Source organism: Pipistrellus hanaki (assembly GCF_964339955.1).
Source record: "Pipistrellus hanaki genome assembly, chromosome: 1".
Lineage (NCBI taxonomy): Eukaryota > Metazoa > Chordata > Mammalia > Chiroptera > Vespertilionidae > Pipistrellus > Pipistrellus hanaki.
The window spans coordinates 141346401-141365989 of record NC_140503.1 but is presented as its reverse complement, the minus strand read 5'-3'; the positions used below and the strand labels follow the sequence as shown (position 1 = coordinate 141365989).

The following is a 19589-nucleotide window of genomic DNA, read 5'->3' as shown; positions in this document are numbered from 1 at the left end:
AAAAAGACTGAAGGAATTTATCTCCACCAAACCAGCAATGCAAGAAATGCTAAAGGGTCTACTGTAAAAATAAAGAAATAAGAAGTGAAGAAGGAACACGGGTATAGAATAAAAATGGCGTCAAATGAGTACCTATCAATAATAACCTTAAATGTAAATGGATTAAATGCTCCAATCAAAAGACATAGGGTAACAGATTGGATAAGAAAACAAGACCCATACATCTGTTGTCTACAAGAAACCCACCTCAGAAAAAGAGATGCACACAGACTGAGGGCGAAGGGATGGAAAAAAGTTTTCCAGGCAAATGGAAATGAAAAAAAAGCTGGGGTAGCAATACTTATATCTGACAAATTAGATCTCAGAGTGAAGGACATAACAAGAGATAATGAAGGCCACTTCATAATACTAAAGGGAACAATCCAACAAGAAGAAATAACCCTGGTAAATATATATGCACCCAATACAGGAGCAACCAAATACATTAAAAAACTGCTAGAGGACATTAAGGGAGAGATTAATAGCAATACAATCATAGTAGGAGATTTTAATACCCCACTGTCACCCTTCGACAAATCATCTAAACAAAAAATCAGCAAAGAAATATCAATCCTAAATGACTCACTAGACCAGATGGAATTAATTGACATCTTCAGGACACTCCACCCCAAAGCCACAGAATATACATTCTTCTCAAGTGCACATGGGACATTCTCAAAGATAGACCACATTTTGGGACATAGGCAAAGTCTCTTCAAATTCAAGAAGATAGAAATCATATCAAGTATCTTCTCAGACCATAATGGCATAAAACTGGAAATTAACTACAATAAAAATAATCCAAAGAAATCAAACACATGGAGACTAAACAGCTTGCTATTAAACAAGGACTGGGTTACCAGAGAAATCAAGGAAGAAATTAAAAACATCCTGGAAACAAATGACAATGAAAGCACAACAATCCAAAATCTTTGGGACACAGCAAAAGCAGTTTTGAGAGGGAAGTTCATATCCTTACAAGCCTATTGCAAAAAACTAGAAAAAATAGTAACAGATAATCTAACTCTACAACTCAAAGAGTTAGAAAAGGAGCAACAAGAAAAACCCAGTGTAAGCAGAAGGAAGGAAATAACAAAAATCAGAGCAGAGATAAACGACATAGAGACCAAAAAAACAATACATAAGATCAACAAAACCAAGAGCTGGTTCTTTGAAAGAATAAACAAGATAGATGGACCTCTAGCCAGGCTAACCAAGAAACAAAGAGAGAGGACCCAAATAAACAAAATCAGAAATGAAAGAGGTGAAATAACAACAGACCCCACCGAAATACAACGGATTGTTACAAAATACTACGAACAACTCTATTCCAACAAACTGAACAACCTGGAGGAAATGGACATATTCCTAGAAAAATACAAACTTCCAAAACTCAATCAGGAAGAATCTAAAAATCTCAATAGACCAGTGACTTGGGAAGAAATTGAAACAGTCATCAAAAAGCTTCCAGCAAACAAAAGCCCAGGGCCAGATGGCTTCACAGGAGAGTTTTACCAAACATTCAAGGAAGAACTAAAACCTATCCTCCTCAGACTATTCCAAAAAATTCAAGAGGAAGGAACACTTCCAAACTCCTTCTATGAAGCCAGCATCACCCTAATACCAAAACCCGATAAAGACAACTCAATGAAAGAGAATTACAGGCCAATATCCCTCATGAACATAGATGCCAAAATCCTCAACAAAATTCTAGCAAATCGGCTCCAGCAGAGCATCACAAAGATCATACACCATGACCAAGTAGGATTTATACCAGGAATGCAAGGTTGGTACAATATCCGCAAATCAATAAACGTGATACATCACATAAACAAGTTGAAAGATAAAAATCATATAGTCATATCAATTGATGCAGAAAAAGCATTTGATAAAATCCAACACCCTTTCCTGATAAAAACTCTTAACAAGGTGGGAGTACAAGGATCATACCTCAACGTAATAAAAGCTATATATGATAAACCCACAGCAAACATCATACTCAATGGGCAAAAACTAAAACCATTCCCTCTAAGAACAGGAACAAGACAGGGATGCCCACTATCGCCACTCCTCTTTGACATAGTACTGGAAGTACTAGCCATTGCAATTAGACAAGAGGAGGAAATAAAAGGCATCCAAATTGGAAAAGAAGAAGTAAAGTTATCCTTATTTGCAGACGACATGATATTGTATATAAAAAACCCAAAAGACTCCATTAAAAAACTAATTGGCTTAATAAATGAATTTGGCAATGTAGCAGGATACAAAATTAACACCAAGAAATCTATGGCATTTCTATACACCAACAGTGAGTTTATAGAAACAGAGACTAAAAAAGCAATTCCATTTACGATCGCACCAAAAAAATTAAGATACCTAGGAATAAACTTAACTAAGGAAGTAAAGGACCTATTTGCGGAAAACTACACGACACTGAAAAAAGAAATAGAGGAAGATGTAAACAGATGGAAGAACATACCATGTTCATGGATTGGTAGAATCAACATCATCAAAATGTCCATACTTCCTAAAGCAATCTATAAGTTCAATGCACTCCCCATTAAAATACCAACGGCATATTTCACTGACCTAGAAAGAACTCTCCAAAAGTTCATTTGGAACAATAAAAGACCCCGAATAGCCACAGCAATCCTGAGAAAGAAGAGTAAAGTAGGAGGTATCTCAATACCAGACTTCAAACTGTATTACAAAGCCACTGTTCTCAAAACAGCCTGGTACTGGCACAAAAACAGACATATAGATCAATGGAATCAAATCGAGAACCCAGATATCAACCCAAATCACTATGCTCAATTAATATTTGACAAAGGAGGCACTAATATACAATGGAGTCAAGACAGTCTCTTCAATAAATGGTGTTGGGAAAATTGGACAGATACATGCAAAAGAATGAAACTAGATCACCAACTTACACCATACACAAAAATAAACTCAAAATGGATACAGGACTTAAACATCAGACGGGAAACCATAAAAATACTTGAAGCATCCACAGGCAACAAAATCTCAGACGTATGCCAAAAAAACTTCTTCACTGATACTACCCCTAGTGCAATGGAAGCTAAAGAGAAAATAAACAAATGGGACTACATCAAAATAAAAAGCTTTTTTACAGCAAAAGAAACCATCAACAAAACAACAAGAAAGCCCACTGTGTGGGAGAACATATTTGCAAATGTTACCACTGATAAAGGTTTAATCTCCAACATCTACAAACAGCTTATACAACTAAATAAAAGGAAGATGAATGATCCAATTAAAAAATGGGCAATGGACCTAAATAGAATATTTTCAAAAGAAGACAGAAGGAAGGCCAAAAAGCACATGAAAACATGCTCAAAGTCACTAATTATCCGAGAGATGCAAATCAAAACAACAATGCGGTACCATCTCACACCTGTCAGAATGGCCAACATCAACAAATCAACAAACGACAAGTGTTGGCGAGGTTGCGGAGAAAAAGGAACCCTCGCGCACTGCTGGTGGGAATGTAGACTGGTGCAACCACTGTGGAGAACAGTGTGGAGTTTCCTCAAAAAACTGAAAATGGAACTCCCATTTGACCCAGTAATCCCACTTCTAGGAATATATCCCAAGAAACTTGAAACACCAATCAGAAAGGATATATGCACCCCTATGTTCATAGCAGCACAATCTACAATAGCCAGAATTTGGAAACAGCCTAAGTGTCCGTCAGCAGATGATTGGATCCAAAAACTTTGGTACATCTACACAATGGAATACTATGCTGCCATAAAAAAGAAGGATTTCTCATCATTTGCAGCATCCTGGATGGAATTGGAGAACATCATGCTGAGTGAAATAAGCCAATCAATGAAAGAGAAACACCACATGACCTCACTCATTTGTGGATAATAAAGAACATTATAAACTGGTGAACCATAAGATAGATATAGAGACAGTATATGAACAAGTAGACTGTCAAGTTACAGTGGGGACGGGAGGAAGATCTGGGGGAGATAATAGATCAACCGAAGGACTTGTATACATGCATATAAGTGCAACCAATGGACACAAAACTCTGGGGAAGGAGGGGATGTGTGGGAGGGAGGGAGGGGGTAAAAAAAAAATCAATAAAATATATTAAAAAAAAATAAAAAATAAAAAAAATAAAAAAAAAAGATATGGAAGTAACCTAGGTGTCCATTAATAGAGAAATGGATAAAGATGTAACACACACACACACACACACACACACACACACACACAGTGGAATATTACTCAGCAATATAAAAGAATGAAATCTTTCCTTTTGTGACAACATAGATGAACCTAGAGGTATTGTACTAAATGAAATAAAAATACAGAAAAAGATAAATGCTGTATGACTACTTACATGTGGAATCTAAAAAATAAAAAATAAAAAAAACCCACAAATGAACAAACAAAATAAAACAGAAATAAATTCATAGAAAGAACAAACTGAAAGTTGCCAGAAGCTGAGAGGGGTGGAGGGATGGGTGAGAAAGATGAAGGGAAATAGGAGATATATACGTCTAGCTATAAAATAAATAAGTCAGGGGGATAGAATGTACAACACAGGGGCTATAGTCAATAATACTGTAATAACTTTGTATAGTGACAGATGGTTAATAGACTTATTATGGTGATGACATTGTAAAGTATGTAACTGCAGAATCACTACATTGTACACTGAAAGTAATATAACATTGTATGTCAACTATACTTTAAAAAATAATAAGGGAGCAAGATACATTAAAAAAAATAAGACTTTTATATGAAATGGCCAGTATTAAAATGTTAGCAGCCAATTTGTGAAAGCCAAATAAAATTTAGCTACTATCAGACTCTGGTCCAGGATACCACTGTTTAGCCTCTATTCTGCCTCTTGAGAAATATTAAATCAATACACAGGGGAAGATTGCATAAAATAACGTACCAATTTCAAAAGAAAGGAAAAATAAAGATAATGAATCCCCTTCCCCTGCTTCAACCAAGGGTATCACCCTCCACCCTAAAAAGAAATCCCATATAAGTTGTGACAGTTTCTCAAACTACAACCCTGTTGGCACGTGCTATTTTGTTGGACACATTCTAAAAATCTCAAGTTGTTATAATAGTTACTATATAAAATCGGGGGCAGATATCATGACTCAAACTTTGCATTCTTCTATGACACATTTTATTACAACTACATGGCTCCAAAGTGACAGTAATACCACAGACCAGTATAGAGTTACAGCTTTAACATTCAGCATTATACTGGTGACATGGCAACCTTTCTCCATTCTGATTTTGTTTGACTTTTCTGCCTAAAAGTATGAAATGAAGGGTGAAGTTGTAAATCTCTACATTAATTTTATGGACAGACCCAAATGAACAGTTACCTTCTTCCTGTATCTCCTCAAAGTTCATTTCCTTTTCCAATATTACTGAATAATTATGAATGACTATTAAACAAACAGTTGTAAGACTGAAAAATAATTGAGCAAAAAAGACAACAAAAATAGAACGGCTGTATTATGCTGTATTCTAATACTGGAAGATTCCCTGGAAACTTTAATTTGTCAAAGCAGAAATAATATATATTTGTCTATGACAGAAAATGAAAGTGGTGTATAAGGAATGAGTTTAAGCATAGCATTTACCTACTAGGCAGAGAAAGAGTAACATTTTAGTAAAAAGTAAAATATTCATTACTATTGTTTTCATCATCAAAATTATATTGATTATAATATGGCTTATAAATTCTTTTAACAACAGAGACATAATTTTGAAGAAATTTTGAAACGTCAGTAGGAATGGTTGAATTATAGCTAGCAGCTTTTACCATATGATGGATGTCAGCCATTTTAATGAAGACAAGATAATTTCCAATTTCCAATACATCTGATAAAACTATGCTAATGATCCACAATCTTTCCAATGTTAAACTTCTCAAATAACTGTTCAGTAGGATAAAAATACATTGAGAGTAAAGAAGAATCAAGACTGAAAAATTAAAAGGTGCTGCTATAATGCAAGCAATGCAAGAAATATGTTTGTGCCTCTTTCATATCTAAAAGAAAATTCCTCAAAAAAATTCTAGTGCTGACATTCTAGGAACTTCTGACTTCCTCGAACACTAAGAAATATCCTATCTAATAAAACGGTAATATGCAAATTAACCATCACTCTGTCACAAATATGGTGGCACCCATAGTCACAAGATGTCAGCACCCAGTCCCCTCAGCCCTGCTGGAGTCTCCCAGTCCTGGAGGGGGTGGGGGCGGCCGCTGAGATCAGGCAACATGAGCAGCCAGGCGGAGTGCTGCTTCATTGTCACAGCGACGAGGCAAGCTTCCCCCCGGCCATGGAGGGTCTCTGGGCAACAGGCATGGAGTGGCCAGGCCCTGCAGAGATTACTGGTGCATGGATTCATGTGCAGGGCTACTAGTAAAGAAAGTAGTTGGCTAAGAAGTAGCAACTGAATTCTGAACTAAGTCTTAAACTTTTCTCTGATATTCAAGTCTAGGCAAGTATTTGTCCCTTAAAGATTATTGCAAAAAAGCTCAGTCAACAGACTCTCCTGGAAGTCAGAGCCAGTGCTTTTATGAGAATCAAGAACTGCCACAACCAGCATTTCCTTTTCAAAAGAACATTGAAAGAGTGTTCCTTGCAGGCTAAGTGAACAAAATAGACTGATGAACAAAATAGATCCAGAGACTCAGAAGCATGGAACAGACTGACAAATCTCAGAAGGAAGGTGTGGGGGGGGCGAGGGGGAGGGAGGAAAAAGAGGACATCTGTAATACTTTCAATAATAAAGATAATTTTTTTAAAAAGACAGGAAAAAATATTTTTAAAAAGAATAAAAATTAGTCATTAAATTAATAAAAGTTAATTTACAATCTCTTTAAGCATTTCTGAAAAGTCGTACTAAGTAGAAAAATGCTTTTTTGATAACAGTTAAGAAGGATATATCAGTCTAATCCAACTAAACTTCCCATGTTGCTTTGAATATTTGCCTATCTTTTCTTAATAGGAATTGGAGTATAAATAAAAGTAGGTTAGCATTTGTATGTGTTATTAACTTGTATATGTTAATAATAATCTATACTCATGGCAAACTCTGTTTCATACAAATAATATAGGCAAATGAAATTTTGTATAAATATATACATGTATATTTATATACAAAATATCTCTAGAGATAGAATAACTTCTGTTAATAAATTTCATATATCTATATCTATATCTATCTATCTATATATACATATATATATATATATATATATATATATATATATACACATACAGAATAAGATAAAGTATATTAATTTAAATGATAGGTTGTAAGAAATGGCAAGCATTTGATAATTTTTAATATGAGAAACAACTTGTAAACCTTGAACAAGTCCAAGTGACAAAGTATGACAGCATATGCAACCTGGCACTGGGCATGTTTTAGCAGATTCTCTGCTGTGTTCTGGGTTTGGGCCTGACTCCCTCAGTCACATGCTTCATTCCACACTCCCTACTTCCCCAGTGGAAGAATGTCCCTTCTCCGATCCCGGAAACCTCACACAGTGATGACCTCCTCTGAGACTTAAGGGGGTCAACACTTGGGTGAGATATTTCAAGGTTGGGCCAAAATTTTAATAGTTTAGGTAAATAGATTAACTCAACATCTAAAAATAAGCTTGATAAAAGGATCAAGGAGTAAAGATATTTTTAAAAAGCAATTGAAAGTTTTCTTAATTAAAAGTTTGATGGCGTCTGCTTTATCTTTTTCTTCACCTGCCAGTAAACTCAGAATGTCCAGCTGGCATGTTCTACTGAAGACATGGTGAATGGGGCAGCAACTACCACCTGTTGTTCCCTTGAACTTCCTACGGTTATAGTTAGATCCTGCTATTTCCCATCACATCACACAGGCCTCGAGCCAGAACAACACTGCCACCAGGCCACGCCAGTTTCTCTCTCCTCTTGCTTACTCACCATCATTTCTCCATCTTAACTCTAGTGAATTCCTTTAGGCCTGTCGCTAACTGAAGTTCCTGTCCTACGTCACTAGTTCCTTGATGTTTCGAATGCTACATTGGAGGGCTTGGTATCAATTTTTCCATCACTAAGGCTTCTTTATCAACAGATTCATGCTAAACTCACAAGCTAATAGCACGATAAGAACGCCCACAAGTTTTCTTGGCATGTGAAACTATGAAAACAATCGTGTCACACTATTACCATTATCATCATCATTATTATTATAACTATTATTTTTGTGGGGGTTAAATCATTCAAAAGTTTATTTGTGCTGGAAAGAATATCTCTTAACATCAACATTTATCAAACAAAAAATTAACTGAATTCTGAGAGATGAGGAACAAAGCTTCCTGCTCCCTTCAGAGTTGCTGTGGAACTGCATTGGAAGTAAGATCTCGCCACCGACATACTTTCCCTACAAAGCCAGTCCTGTTTGCCACTTGTGATTTACAGGCTGCGTCTGCTCTGAGGAGCTGCTGGACACATTAGTGTGGCTATGCTTATGAAAGGACGCTGCTGTCTGGCATAAATGACTTTCCAGAGACCCATCTCCTTCAGAGCCGCAGGAACTGTTCTCCCTAAACACGATCTGTCAGTGCAGAAGCCATTATTTCACCCATTCTGAAGGGAAGGATCAAAAATATGGTCTTGCAGTCTAGTCCCTTCTGCAAACCTTGATGCACCATTAAAAATCTGCCGTCTCATACTTATTTGATTTCTATTTGGTTAATCCACTTCATTAACATTTTTGTAGCAACTATAATTCTGCTTTTGGGAATGATGGAAAAAGAATGGTGGTAATTATGTTGGATTTTGCTCGTGCAAATTACTTATACATTGCTGTACTTCTTATTTCCAATATGCTCATTATTCATAGATATTACCAACAATATAGTATGTTCGATTTTCTTGGTCCTTCACATACAGCTTTTAACATATTTATCTAAAGGCTTAATTTCTCTTCCTAATATAATATTGAAAGTCATCAATCCCAGATCTATCTTTCCCTCCACATTTTATAATATGCTTCATTTGTAAGAATTAATGAAAATCATAGCTCCACATTATATGGGTTAATAAATGTAAGACTTGTGTTTTAATTCAAGAGAAAATAACATGCTTAACTCTGTGATAAAAAGAGCAAAATCATTTGTATGGTTTTGCGTTTAAGAGATCATTAATGTATCAAGATATTCTTTAAAATATTTAGAAAATACTTTATAGAGAGCAGCACTTGTAAAAATTCAAACAAAAGAAATATAGTAATGATATTAAATAACATTTCACCTGAAGCCTTTCATTCCACTCATTTAAAAAAAAAATAAGTGAAATGATGCACATTATCCTGAAAAGATGGTAAGGTATTTGTCCAGATATATAAATCATGTAAAAAAGTTAAAAAGGAGAATATTGCAGTTGATATAAGCAAAAGTGTGGGCAAATGAAATCTTTCTTTTACTTTATAAAATAGAATTAAGAGTTATTTTATTAAGAAGTTTACTGCATTAAAAACACTGACAGGAAATCTAATAGTTATTTAAACTGGTTGGCATCATTCTCTAGAATGCCTTGTCAGACATGCTTATGACTGGATTTGGGTTTTAGTCTGATACATTCTCAGTCAGTAAAAGAATTTTCAGTTAAGGGCTCAAATCTCAGGCTTTCTATTATTTTTAAATAATAGAAAGTGCTTACAAGTTGCTGGGTGGAGCAAAATCTTCACTTTTACTTCCAAATATTTTGTATGAAAGTTTACCACACTGGGTTAGTATACTTACAGGTTTACTTAATCTTTTGCATTAGACAAAAATGCGCAAGGTTTAAAATCATGTAAAATAGATAGAATTTCTCAACCTTTCCAAAATTCTCTTTTCCCTTTTATTCTTAGTGAGCTCAGTTATACAACCGATAACAGATATAATTTACAACACTGAATTTCAAGGGAAAAATTGTCTACACATCAACAATTGTTTTCAAAGATCATTTATTTTTTTTTTAAATTGACCCACATTAGGACAAATTTACAAATGTTCCTGGGCTCAATTAAATATGCCAGCTCTTCATGCTTTGAAGTGTGATAAGAGAACACTCCATGGAGAACTCTAATTATAAAATATAACAAGAACGTTCGCAATTTTTAACAAGCTTGCTGTTTCCATGCCAACTTCTTCTGAATCTGGAAAGCATTAAAATAATTTTCTCACAACTTATTTCTTTCCATTGTATTTTATCAATTCCCTTTTCACAGGCAATACATTCAGTACCAAATGAGTAGGGTATTCATTAGGGCTAGAGGAAGGGAAGGGTTAAGTAAATAAGAACATCAAATTAATATCCAAGCCTAAATGCTTTAGCAGAGCCAAAGAATCTGTTTAATCATTCAAGTCAACAAAGGTTAAGATAATAAAATAAACTTCTAAATGCTTTCCTTTCTGGAACTTAATCCGTCTTGCTGAAGATGTTTTTTAAGATGCTATCAGTTTTGTGTAGTCCCAGCTGTTATGAAAATTTACTTGAATACACTGGGAAGAGAAAAGAATTTTATAAAAATAGTTAAGCGGAGCTCCTGGGTGGCTTATTGAAACTGTGAGAGCTTAGGACTCATTTAAAACCAGCTGTTGGCTGATGATGTTGAGACTAATAACTACTAAATCTCTTCTTTATCAGGGCTCTGTGTTAGTTGGCAAGGTGATGGAAACCAACTGATTAAATTAATATATAGTCAAAAGATAACTTCATGATGTCTGTTCATTTTATTGCCCAAGTTTGATGAGTAATTTTTCTTTGTTGTTGCTAATCCTCACCTGAGGATATTTTTCCACTGTTTTTTAGAGAGAGTGGAAATGAGGAGGAGAGACAAAGAGAGAAATATCAATGTGACAGAGGCACATCAGTTGGTTGCCTCCTGCAGGCATTGATCACGGCCAGGGATGGAGCCTGCAACTAAGATATATGCCCTTTACTGGAATTGAAACTGAGACCCTTCAGTCCAAGGGCTAATATTCTATCACTGAGCCAAACCAGCTAGGGCTTGATTAGTAAATTTACCACCACTTCAGAACAACATAATACCCATAAAGTCTGCCCACCCTAATTTAAAAAAAAACAACCCACAGTATCATACATTAAAAGTTTTGCTTATTTTTGAGGCTACATTTTTATATCACTAAGATACAGAAAAAGAAAATGAGCCATTAACACAAAGCCCTGGGTACAAGTATGATTCCAATGCTGTAGCTCATGATGAGGGCACAGATCCGTATGAACTGGGCAAGCAACAAACCCTCTTTAGTAATGAAGAAAAATACTGGTAACAGCAGTGGATGCCGACAACAATGGGAAAATCCTTAAAAGCCTTTTATACTTGACATTCAGGTTTTGTTATTGATCAATAAAAGTAACTCAACCCTTTGAAGAGAGGCTCAACTAAAAGCAAAACCAACAAAATATCTTGCAAAACATGTAAACACAGCATTATGAAAAGCAGAAAATAGACTGCCTTCATCTGGTTATCGTAAGAAAAAAATAACTAATAGCAAATATGCCAGGATCTTGATTTATACAATTTTCAAACTGGTGCCATCATGCTGAGAAGAAGCACAATTGTATTATAATTAGGTAACTGGGCTTTCTTATGTCCCTCAGCTAAGGGTCAGCATTGCCCTTCCTCCCCAGAACCAAGTATTACTCTGGAGCATTCATTCATCCGTTTTTAGGAGGGTTGACAGTGTGTGGGTTTTAAGAGCTGGGATTATCATGGTTGTAAAGGAAAAAGATGTACCTGTTTGCATTTGTGTTCCCCAGTTTTGCCCTCTGATTCACAGAGGCACGGAATCTTAAAGTTGAAAAGGTTCTAGCCGCCTATGGCAGCAGCTTGGCATTGTGGGAAGAGAGCAGATCTTGAAATCTGGGTTTGAGTTCCAGCATTGTATTTTGGTAGATGTGTGTGAAAGAATATGGACAACACTAATCCACTGGGAACAGCACAAACTGAGGCTGAGAGAGCTGAGTTTGAATCCCACTTCTACCACTTACAAGTTATGTGAACTTGGTCAAGTTACTTTAATCCAGATTCCTCATGTGAAATATGGAGAGAATAATCAGCTATGACCTGATGAGAACTTACTATAAAATTTTTTCATGTTATTTTATTTCATTCTTATCATAACCATAGAGGACAGATAGTGATAGAGTTAGAATTTTATCCCTGTCCAGCCTGAACCTAGTCCATAAAGATATAATAATTTCACTGTACCATAATCACTTTTCCTGCTATTCTTCCCTGATAATCTACCTTGCTGAACTGAATACGGCTGAGAGATGATGTGGGAAACTTACCTAGAAAGGTGTTCAGCAAATTGTAATACTCTGAATAATCAACAGTTATAATTATTATGTGAGGTATTATTTCCTAGTCCAATGTGCATTCAGTCTAAGAATGTTCCTACAACTAACTTCCTTCCAATCTCTGCTTTAATACAGGGCAAAACCATAGCCTCAAAACTGTCATACAAACCTATGAAGATGAAATAAATAAAAAATGAGTATGGGCATGGTGACTGACAGCACAGAGAAAGCACCATCCTGATGATGTAGTCTAAAGGCATAACTGCTGAAGCACAGTGTTTCACTGCAAAATGAACTGAAGATTAATGGCAAATCCATAATGACATCTCACCAAGAAGCAAGGAGGGAAGTGCAATTCTAATGTCAGGATGCATTCATATGTGGAAATCTAAACAGTCAGTGTCTTGTAGAATAAAACCAAATGCTATCTATGGTTGTTACATTATACCTAAAATTGTAAGCTCAAAATTGGTTCAATGAGTACTGACAGAAAGCTCATGCCAAAAAGTCTGCCCACACATTTCTGCACTAAATCATATGCCAACAACAGTATTCAAAGACAGTCAACTTTCCTACCATTTGCCTTGTAACTTCTTACAATCTTTCACTTTCACTGCTTAACAAAATGCACTTCATTAATGTTCCCATGATTCCAGAACACCAAATCCAAAAGCGTTTTATAGATCTAATTCCTGTGGTTTTCTTTTTATTAAGAAGATTTTGTGTCTCCTCTCCTTCCCCCCCTTTAACCAGTTCTTCTTTTAGTGCTCCAACGTGGCAGGGTTCTGGTTTCTTGTTCAGCGCTTACTCTCTTTCACTGATGCCCTAACTTGTCCCATCCCTTAAAGGTGGATATTCCTAAAGTAGTCCTTGCTTCACTCTTTCACCCTACAGTTTCGATGCTCACTGTGTCACAGTTCACGCATGTAACTTTTATGTCCAGTTTCCAACTGTTTGCTACATTATTCAAGTAAAATCATCTAGAAAGATTATAAATCCAACAAAACTAAAATTCAACTTGTTTATCCTCTTGACTTCCTTCTAGTCAAATTTATCAAGCAGAGCCAGAAACTTCAGACCTACATTTATGTTGTTTTTCAACTTCAGTCCTTAAATCCAATTAGCTCCAAGACTTGTACAGAATTTTCACCTCGGCATCCTGAGATTTTACTCCCTGGCTGCTGCTTCTATTACAGAATAGGAAGAAGCTAGGAAAATTCCAGGACAAGCGAAATAGAGACGCTGAGGCAGATAAACAGCATTGTGCAGCCACCTCGTAAATTCTATCTTTCCCAAACCAAGGATACTGAGGAATAAATGGTTTGCACATCTCCCCAACCAGAGGGTAAATAGCTTAAATCACCCTACTCAAGGAGACAGATAACAGAAATCCAATTAGTTCCATTTGCCAACCACATCTAAGGACAGACAAGTTGAGAATAAATCTCATTTTGGCACATCAGCATAAAGCTGATGAATATTCTATTGATTCTCCCCTAAGATCTCCCCTAAACACATAGTCTTTAAAACCCCTGAAAATGAAGGTGCTAGTGCACTCTCCCTCCAGGGAGCACACCTGTGCCATTTCCTTCCCTGTCTCCTTCCCCCACCAGTATGTATCTCCTGAACCCTAAAGGGACCCTTGTAACCAAGGGAGCAATGAGCAGCGGCAGCTCATCCCACCTAACCCCCCGAATTTGTCTCCAAGGCCCCCTTTCCTCTGCTTTTCCAGTGAGCCGAAGCAGCCCAGCCTAGGCTCTCCTGTAGCTTCTTCTATGCCATTTTTTGTTTCACTGTCCTAAGTAGGGTTTTTGTTTTGGGGGTTTTGTTTGTTTGTTTGTTTTGCTGTGGTTAATAAACTCTTGTTTGCTTTACTACATTTTGTCTTGTGACTGAAATCTTTCCTTTAAGAAGACATGATCTGAGGTCTCCTTCTCTCACTAGTAACACTTTTTTTTTTTTTTAACCTTAACCTGGCCACAATTCACCCAGGGCCATAGACTTTGGATATAGATCAAATTTATCTTTTACCTTCTGCTTCAATACTTCTCTCTTACCAATTTCTCCACTCATTATATCATCTCTGATTTTCCCTCTTCATCTGCCCAGGTTTTTGGTTGGCACTTATGGTTAAACCCTATTGGCAAGATGACACAACTTTCCTTTTCAACTCCATTCTCCTCAGCTCACTTGCAGCTTTGACCTAACTATGTGACAGGTTCAGGCCCAAGTGACATGAGCAGAAAAATAGGTACTATAAAATTCACGAGAAAATTTTTGTTTTCCCTACTGAGAATAGATATACTTGTGATGGTTGGATTTAAAGCGGCCTTCTTGCAATTATGACTGAAAGACCAAGAGATTCCCTGAGACTTCCATACTAACATCATTGAATTATATAAATAGCACCAACTGCCTTCTCTGAACCTTTAATTATGTGAGAAAAATAAACTTATGTCCTAATTCGAATAGAAAACATGGCGCTTTCTCCAACATTTTGGTGACTCCTTTAGAATTTCTTTTTAGTGCACCCATTTAGTCTTTCCCACTGCTCAGCTTCTCATTCAGACACTACTTTCTGCTCAGTACAGCCCCTTACTTCCAATGACACCTGATGTTCCAGACTGAGCCAGCCCATCCCCTCTGCTCCTCTTCCCCTGAGGACTGGACATTATCTTTACAGCCTAGATTCCTACGACCTTGTCCTGATGACTGACATAGTGTCCTGGTCTACTCGGTCTTCCTGCTTTTAGTCTCCTCCAGGTCATTTCTGTACTGGACACTATCACCCATATAGACAAAAAAAGGGGGGGTGGGGGGTTCTGTGATAAGCATGCCAAGTCCAGTGACCAAAAGTAATCACACAGTGTGATCTGATCATAAACTCCTCACTGGGCAGATCATGGTGGACATGGACACCCCAGGCATATAAAAGGTTTATCTTTGCTTTAAGCAAGCCCTGTCCATTGTTCTTATGCATCTAGGTTAACACACCTGTGAAATGTCTTTTAAAGACCCTCAGAGATTCATCAGTCTGTTCCATGCTTCTCAGAGGAAGGGTGTGTGTGAAGAGATTAACCAAATAACTTACATACATATATGCAGAACCCATGGACACAGACAATAGTGTGGTGAAGGCCTGCGGGGAGGGTAGAGTGGACAGGATAAGGGTAGAGGGTGTCAGTGAGGGAGAAGGGGGGAGGACATTTGTAAGACTTTCCACAATAAGGATACATTAAAAAAAAAAAAAAAAAGAGCTCAGCTGGTGTGGCTCAGTGGTTGAGCATCATAAATCAGGAGATCATGGTTCAATTCCCAGTCAGGGAACATGCCCAGGTTGCAGGCTAGATCCCCAGTGGAGGGCATGCAGGAGGCAGCTGATCAATGATTCTTTCATCATTGGTGTTTCTATCTCCCTTCCTCTCTCTGAAATCAATAAAAACATATTAAAAAGACTATTAAGAGGCCTAGTTGCATTCCAGGAAGCACACAATCTTATTAACTGTCCTATAATTCAATCATAGAGATTCCTTTCTCTGTCCTTGTTTTTCCTACCTTCATCCAATCTTTCGAATGTCCCCTCCTTAGTTCCAAATGTGTAAAGAGAACTGCAAAGCTGTCCTTCTGTGAAGTATTTGAGAACTTGCTTCTGGCTATATTGTCAGTTTGGCTCAAATAAACTCTACAGGTTTGGATATTTTTTACATCAACAAACAAAAAGATTTTCATAAAGAACATATGGTGATAACACCAAAGAGTCTGGTGGTAATATGCATCAAATGATGTAATACAAAATCTTCAGTGGTCCCCTATTGCTTACCACATTAGATATTCAAAAGCCTCCATAGTATAACTTCTATGAAAATGTCAGCCTTATATGATACAATTTTTCTATATTTAACCTATTTCCTTGGTAAATGGAATATTATTGTTCTTTTAATGAATTTTGTTATTTTCTACTTGTATAGCATTGTTTGTACTATTTCTTCTTCCTGGGATTTGTAATGTCTTGCTCTTAATCTTATCTTCTAAAGATTATCCATCTATGAATTCCCAACTCCAGTGACAACTCTCCCACAGTCTCCCATTAATATTTAAAATAGAAGAAGGTTCCTTTTCTATCATCCTGTGGCATAGCTATTTAAGATATACAACATACAACCACATAGTTTTCTTATTCAGGCACCCATGAGATTATCATATCTGTAAGAGAAGTAATAATGTAATAATATTTTATTCTAACATAATATTTATCATGTCCTCACTGTTCTAGGTGATGATGGGTGGCATGAACAAGATGGACCAGCTACTTGGAGTTTATGTTTCAAGAAGGGGCATGTTTCACAGATAACAAGAAAATAAATAAATAAGCTAATAGGATAACATCAGATTTAGATTGAATAATGACAAGTTCTTCCAGTGAAAGTATTTGAAATGAAGTTTCAATGATACGAAGAATCCAATCACAAAAAGACCAGAGGAGAGCAAGTGGAAAATCACCCTGGAATTAGGAGTGATCGTGGTGTGTTTGAAGGTCACACAGAAGACAGTGGGGCTGGAGCACAGTGTGTGGAGGGAGGACTAGCATGCGTGAGGTTATAGAGGTAGCCACGGGCCTAATCTTGAAGTCCTGTGAAGGCCAACCAAAGTGGTATGGATTTCATTCTAAGGTTTAAAACAGGGAGCAACATGATCTAAGTTACAGGTAAAACGATCTCTCTGGCTGCTGTGTAGAAAATGGATTACACTGGCTTAAAAGTGGAAGCAAGATTAATTAGAAGACGAACACAGTAGCAGTAGAAGAGAGAAAAGTTGACACATTGATAGTCTCTGTAGTATTAAGCATGGTATCTTGAACATGGTAGATACTCAATACATCTTATTAAACATGTGTCCAGATACTTTCACCTCCTTAATTCTATATTATCTTTTTCTTGCTTTGATTCACATGTTATACCCTAATATATTCCTGTTTCTCACTTGGGAAAGAGAAAATAAAAGAACATCATATTCAGGGAAACAGTATAGATCCTATAATGGAACATCAGCTAACAAAGAACTGAAATGATGGAGGATCTTATTGTTAATTATGGGAAGAAATATATTACTTGAAACAAATGGTAAAAAGTAGAATTCAAATCTTTGATAGGATAAAAATAGTTAGCATAGTCAAATACAAAGATTATATATTTTTTAAAGTGAGTCTCTATCAGCATCAGCCTGAATTCTGTGCTTTTAGAAATTGTGGGTAAAGTTAATATCATTAAATTGAAGACTTTTCCAGTTCTAATTTACTTTGATTTACCTGGAAATATAAAACATTTATTTTATTACCTTTATAAAATAAATTTCCTAATAAGTAGCTACTACTAGCTTACTTGAAAGAAATATTTATAGAATTCTAAAAGCACTGAAAATGACCTGCCATGTCTCTAAGTTAATGATCTGAGAAAAGTTAAGCAATCTGGTAGGTCCTCGTTCTCTTTTTCATATACTTCCCAGAACATTTACCTTTTTACCCATGAAGATTTGTCCTGCATTATTAGTTCCACCTAAATTCCTTCAACACAAAGCAAAATTGAGGAGAAAATGGGATCATTTTTTTGCCACTTTCCACCTGAAATGCTGAATGGCTCCCGAATCCTGTGAAACTTGGCCCCAGTTAGTGTGAAAACTGGCTGAAATCTGTACGAAAGGCAGTCTGGGTTCGTCAAAGTAGTCCATGAACTTTGGCCAAACTTCCAAGAAACCTGGTCCAATTCTTAGTTTGCACTGCAACATGAAACCAGGTGAATTTCACATGGTTTCAGGTTTCATCCTAAAAAATTTGGCTTCGCTTTATAATCAATCATCACTTTTTAAAACGATGAAAGCCAACACACCTTTTTTAAAAGGAGGGCTGCATGCGTACTGATGACAGCTAAGCTGTGAACCACCCCTTCGCTTCCTTTGCCAAAAGAAGATTTCTCAGAATGGAAACAGTCTCCCCCTTACCTGCAAAGGGCAGGCTGAGTGATTTGGGTATTACGTGTAGAAAGAAATGATACGCAATGCATGGAGACGTGCCATGTGAAATAATCACCACGTACCGAGCAAGTGGCTAAACTCTAATCATTTAAGGTTATGAGAATTTAATCCCATTCATATCCATGACATATATCATAACGTTTAATCTCCTTGACCATAAAATAAGCTTTTACCTTGAAGCTAGTCATCAGCTAGAATAACTGCCATGAGAAACGAAACGTTCTGAGGCATAATCATTTCTGTATGAAGAATGGCTGAAGAATAGCAAGGCACGTAAATCATAGCATAACTTTTCACCTCGCTTAATAAACATGAGGAGCTACGATACAGACTCTTCAGACTTGCACTGACTACATCATTTGCAACAAAACCTTGACTGCAGTGTACACAAATTCAATAATTATGCACGGTGACAAGCACATCCTACACAATTGCGTTTGCAACCTGGAAGTTTTAAATGTGCCTTTCCACTGTGAAATAAAAAGGCTCTCTTCAACTGAATGCTTGCTTTTGTGTGTAGTGACATGAGAAAATCGAGAGGTATGTCTGAACGGAGCCACTACATCATTGGAACAGTATGTCTGAACATTGGGGTAATAAGGCACAGATGTGGAGCAGAGGGACTTGGCACTACCAAGGTAATAACAAAGCATTCACCATGGTGTTGCTGTGGGTAAAAGAGCCACACTTGAGAAAAAGAAATGGATGCCCCTCCTCCCTGGAGTGCTAAATGACATTACACCTTTCATTTGCTCAAACATCTCTAACAAATGAGAAATTCAAATAAGTATTTATTCAAACATGATGAGGACTAAAAATATAAAATGCATTAATATTTTCATCTATAATATATCATATTTATGCAATAGCACATAAAACTTAACTGCAGGGGGAAAAAAAGGCCGAATTCCATAAGAACCCACAAGGCCTTTATGTTGCAAAACACCGCATGCAATTATAAAGAACCCCGTGAGCTAGTGGAAAGATGCTATTGTTGACTGTTGGTAGCAATTCAGGCCCTTAATCCATAGGGCTAATTACTGTGGAGTGTTCCCATTACAGTTATCAAGTTAAGATACTACAACAGTGTATGCACATTATAATAATTATTATCGTTAATCAATTATTGTAAGTACAGGTGATACCAA

The 19589-nt window shown here is 36.6% G+C and overlaps 1 protein-coding gene across 1 annotated transcript in view; it reads right to left on the bottom strand.

Moving 5' to 3' along the window:
• COL25A1 (collagen type XXV alpha 1 chain) overlaps positions 1 to 19589 on the bottom strand; it is a 459898-nt gene that overhangs the window by 144896 nt on the left and 295413 nt on the right. The gene's annotated exons all lie outside the window — the stretch shown is intronic.